Source organism: Coffea eugenioides, chromosome 1 (genome assembly GCF_003713205.1).
Source record: "Coffea eugenioides isolate CCC68of chromosome 1, Ceug_1.0, whole genome shotgun sequence".
Lineage (NCBI taxonomy): Eukaryota > Viridiplantae > Streptophyta > Magnoliopsida > Gentianales > Rubiaceae > Coffea > Coffea eugenioides.
This window is the reverse complement of record NC_040035.1, coordinates 32279505-32285504: the sequence shown is the minus strand read 5'-3', so window position 1 is coordinate 32285504 and position 6000 is coordinate 32279505.

The window sequence follows — 6000 nt, the reverse complement described above, 5'->3', positions numbered from 1 at the left end:
TCCAAATCTTACACCACGAGTTCAGAATACATCAGTTACCCAATTCTTACATCAGGATCCAAAAGATACATCAATTCCCAAATATATACAACATCCAAAAGTTGTCTAGACAAATACATCCAATATGCCAAATCAAAAGTGCATCAAGTTTCAAAATACAACAATTATAAGTCGACTAAACAATTATAACCAAGGTACTAATCAAAAGAGTAATCTAGTCGGCTTTTCTCCAAAATCTTCCCATCTGGTTCTGTTAAGGAAAACAAATCTAACGGGGTAAACAAATATTCATAAGGCCAAGAAACACACATGCAAGCACGTATTCCAAATAGCAACAACAAATACACTGTAAGTAAAGCTATAAAGTTCGAATAATTCACATTTCCAATAAGAAAAATAGACAGAAACAATTCAAAGATACTGTAGCTCTCAGGAGCTAAATTTCACGTAGTCGAGCCATGGTCTTGATTAAATTCCATGTTGACACTCCGTCAACCACATAAGTATCAAATCCTGTAGATACACCATTTTCTTCGAATCTCGTCACCGTTACACCCCCTTATCGGGTCCACTCATCAAAATTTTGATAATACTCGAGTATATCATGGCAATACTGCGCGAGTAATGCCGAGTAAGATCTCTCCAATAGATCATACTCTACGAATATCTCATGGTTTGCTAAGCTTACCGGCCAAACCCATGCTGGCTCGATTCGCAAAGTAACCAACGAGTTTGAGCGTCCCCCGAATACGAATACGAATATAAGTCGATGAACAACGCTCAAATCGACGATTCCGACTAGGAATCACAAATACGAATCATATATACGAATCATATCCACATTACTATATACATGTCGAATATGAATTCACATAGCAAAATTCGAATATAATTTCATTTGAAAGAGAACGAGTGCGGTAAAGTACACACTCATTTCTAAATTTTCAAATTCAAATAACGGATAAGAAGCAGTAAACACTTAGCAACAAATTCATGCACTTGACACTCACCGAGTGATTCAAGTAGCAAGTTCAAATGATGATTTAGGCGTCTCCTGTGAGATCCTCTGGAAGGTTCTCTTGAGCGCCTGAGCATTTAATAATAAACTATCACTTATAAACCCCAATTAATAAGGAAGATTGCACTCTTGTACAATCTAAGAAAATTTCACGAGAATGAACCTTAATTATTCGTAAATTGAGGCTCAAAAGTGGAGTTTTAAAACACAAGCAAAATCTGATTTACATTCTTAAAATCGAGTGTAAAACGATCAAGTGATATTAAAAGGAAAAAACGAGTTTGAAAAACTCCATTTCCTTTAAGTTAGAAATTTTCAGATTTGTTACACTTACTTTGAAAAATCATATCTCATTCTTTACACGTCCGAAATTGGAAAATTTGGTACCGTTGGAAACTACTTCCAAAGTGCTAAAAGTTCTTAGAATACACTTTTCCATGATTCCAACTGGAAGGTATCGAAAATTTGGCTCAAAGTTGCTATTCTGGGGCATTGAAGACAGGTTTAGGTTGGTTTTTGGCCAACTTTGAAAATTCGGAAAAATTCACTTGATCCAAACTAACCTCTGAAATTTGGAACTCTATTAGAGTTGCAATCCAAGTTTAAAACAAAACAAACGGAATAAGATTCGGAATTTTGAACACCAAGATATGGTAGCTCAAAGTTACTAAAATTTCCTTGTTAATCAAGGGTTTTCCAAACTCAAATCATGAACTTTGGAAGTTTAGTTGAGCAGCGAAACGGAGTCGGAATGACACCAAATTTAGCAGTATAATACTACCATACAGGGACTATTCCTCTGCCAATTTTCATAGAAAAATATGTACGGAAAGTTGGTTAATGAAACCACTAAAGTCCTAAGAAGTTCCTCGGCAAATCTGCCTTGGACTTCCGTTTTTTCTGTTTTCAAAACGTTTGGCCAATAAAACACCTCAAACACGGTTCATTCCAGTAGGTAATGTCTAAAATATGCCCAAGGTACATTTGATAGGTAATTTACACTAAGAAACTTCGGATATCAAGTCCCAAATCATCGTTAGTTTCAAATCTGTCCAAATGCATGGTTTTCCTTCACAAAACCAGTTTCGAATTTTGATCATAAATCACTCAATTCAACTCGAAATTGAGCGTGGTTGGTGGCGTTGGAAAATAGATTCATAAGGCTACATTTTCTCAGAAGAAATCATTTTCAAAATCTGTCCATAACCATCATATATGAGCATCAAATCGCAGTTCATAATCTGCCTCCCAGTGACAAACGAAACAAGACAGCAATTTTTAAACGAATGGTTTGGCTCACTCAAGTGGAACCAGAATGTTCATTTTATACCAAATGAAAGCTGGGAATGTCTAGTTTCCAGTGCCACAAATGGCACTCGATTCCAACATCGGACCGATGAGTTATAGCCGAAACAAGGTGACTGCCTGAGCAGTGACGAGAATCATTTTCCAGTTTTCTAAACTTTGGAAATCACTTCATTTAACCAACCAATTCATGTTATTTTTCAATGAAACTTTCTACACCATTCATATAACATGTATACATCATAATCAAGCCATTAGAACCACTAAAAATTATCCTAAGGATCACGGACAACATAGGGGCAGAATTGAAAAATTTTCACCTTCGCTCCCCTTTGAGTTCCTACCAACAATACAACGTTATTCCACCACTTTAAGCACTAAACCAACATTATTAGCATCATCATTCACCAAATCAGTTCATCCAACCAAATTGGGAGTTCATAGAGCCCACGCAACAATTTTTCCAACATAAACAAGCTACCCACAAGCATGCATGAGCTTATATATGCTTTACTACTTCCATAAGACAAGATTTAAGGGTTTGATCGTCATATACCTTCTTAGACGCTAAAGGTCAGATTTTTGGCCACAAGAAAGCTCCAAGAAACCGTGGAAATGAAGCTCTTCTCCTTGCCTAAGTGAATCTCCAAGTGGTTTGTGAGTTGGATGCAAATTTTGAGATGAAATGGAGGAAGATTGGTGCAAGAATGAAGAAGCTTTTCTTCCTTTCTTTCCTTTGCTGTTTGGTCGGCTGTTTTGGGAGGGAAAAGAGAGTGTTTGGCCGGCACTTGAGGTGAGAAGAGAAGGGTTTTGATCTGGTGTGATGCTCCCTTGAGAAGCCTAAGAATGTGTGGCCCAAAATGCTCCAAAGTCAACTAAGGAGAGTGCGCGTATGCGCGCGTTTCGTGCTCGTTTCCTCTTGGGTTTGTTTCACTTATGCACTAAACCTCTAATGCACTTATATTCATATTAATATTATTCACTCTTAGTAGTCCCAAAATAATGGTCTAAAGGCCCTCAATTAAATGCGCATGCGAAAACGCGTACTTCCGATTTATACGTGATAGAGTGAAATTTCTAAGAAATTCTTATAACGATAATATTATTAACTAATAATTGAGCACTTAAACATAAAAATACCTATTTTGAGACTAATGTACAAGTTTCTAATTTTTCAAACTTATTGTATCCTCGAATCAATTATTTACTCCAAATCGCATATTCACTATTTTCATTTAACGAGCCTTCGGAAATTAAATTTTGAAACGAACCACTCTAAAAATATAAGTAAGTCATAGATCAATATAATTAGGTCTCAAGAGGTTAGAAAATAATATTTGAAGCAAATGGCCAAGTAAATAATTAAATGAGCTCAAAATAAAAATCTAATATAAGAAAATTTGTGAGTCCTCACACTTAGAGATTCAAAAACGGAATCTTTATATAAAGTTTCCTCTTTGGTTTCGGTTCTAATCCAGCTCAAGTACAGTTCAGTCCGATGCAATTCCCGTTTCAAAATAAAATTGTAGCCATGTTTAGTTAACATTACACTATGTTTTTCGATTTTGATTTCATTTCCATTTTTAGAGAATAAAAAACGAAACTTTTACTTAAAGTCTCTTCAATTTTAATTATAATTTTGATCTGGTTCAACCGTGGTCTATCCAATGTGGTTTCAATTTAAAATGTAACCATGACCATTTTTAATTAACTTTTTTTTTTCTAGAAATGATAGATGATTTTATTAGGTTTGTGTATGAACTATACATGTAGTGTGCAAAGGCTCCATTAGAGCTATACATGTGCCTACAAGCACTGAGAAAGTAACCACTCATCCTCAAAAGGCATGCTTAATGCATGATCACAAAGGTTTGTTGTTCTAACACTAATATCATTCCTAGCTAGAACAAATGAGCATCTCACACACATAGAGTTTAGATCCTTTAGATCCTTAATATCCTATAGATGGGAAAACATTCTCATATCTCTAGTCTGGTTGGTTTCTATCATCTTCATCAGTTGTCTCTGTGGGATGTCTATTTAATTCCCTTTCCACTGTTGTTCCCATAGTTATTAACCCCAACCCGAGAAGGAACCCGGCGATCGAGGTGGCTCAACGGGTTACTGGTTCAACTAGTGGGTGAGTGGTTGAACCGGTGGGTCACTAAATATATTTAAATATTATATTTCATAATTTTTGATATAAGATATATGATATAAATTGTAATAAATAATGTCATAGCAAATGCTCATTTAATTTAATTTGCTATAAAATAATTAATTCATATAAGAATCAATAAAATATAAAGTTATTTAGTAATACACCAAAGTTCAAGTGTAAAATTTTATATATGTTTAGTGTAATTATCTAACTTATTTATGAATTTTAAGTGCAAAAAATTATTAAAAATAATTATTCCCAAACACACTCATTATTTGGGATATTTGTCTTTAAAATGAATTATGTAATATGTTATTTTTTAAGTCCATTTTATAACTTGTAGAGTTTGGGGGTCATAAATTTTTATTAAAAGATTCCAAATAAATTTGTTTTAGAGAAATAAAAAAAAGATAAAATTGACAAAACGTTTATATATTATAAGTAAGTTATTTTATGAACATATGGTGAAGTAGCCTGGTGGTAAGCGTGCTGTTGCATTGGCCAGAGGTCTAAGGTTTGAATTCTAGCAAAGTAATAAAATTTTTCTACAAAACCCGATTCGTTGACAAAATCGGCTGGGTTTCCGGTTTAATCCGGTCGAACCACCTATCCGTTGACTAGTCAACGGTTTGATTGCTCAAACGATCTAATTTAAAACTCAGCCCGATCCAATGATCGGTTCGACCATCGGGCCGGGTCGGGTTTAATAACTATGACTGTTCCCTTACTTTGACCATGGCAAGTTAAAGGGCTACAACATTATCCATCAGGTTATTCCCTCCACCAAACTCCTTAAGTGCCCGCTAAGCTATCAACTGATTATTTCTATTCATTGCAAGTATACCAACTCTTTGGTTCTCGCTATCGCTACAGTCATCTTGTATTGTCCCAGCTGTTGTTGTTTCTGGCATGCTCATCTTGTTCTCTTTTGCATTTGCTTTCTAAAATTCTAGCCACTCTACTTGAGCTTTCTGGATTATCTTGATTGGTAGTCTTCTGTTTTCTTGTAAAACTTTCTCATTTCTTGCCTTCCAAATTTGCCAAAGAATGTTAACAATCAATGCTATATGTTCCATTCCTTCAGGTCTATTTCTGGCTTCTGTTAGAACATTCCACCATCGGCTGAAGTTCCCTCTTTGGTCTTCAATTCCGTCCCATTTCACCAGTGATAGCTTCCATACTTCCTTAGCATTTCTGCAGTGAAAGAGTAGGTGCTCCATTGTTTCTATGTCTTCAACAGAATTTCCACATATTGGAGACCCTTTCTTTGTCCTACTGAATACTACTTCATTAACAGGCAATGCTTCATTCAAGCACTTTTAGATGAAAATTTTCAACTTATGCTTTACATTGAGTTTCCACAAATGTTTCCATAGATGTTACTCTCCCAAGCTTGTCTCCTTTCCTTCTTGTTCTTGCTACCTTTGATTGCCTCCCTACTTGTTGAGTGCTTTGTTTCTTGATGCCACTGTGTACTGGCCATATGCACTATGTATTCAAAAGTGACTATCCTTTC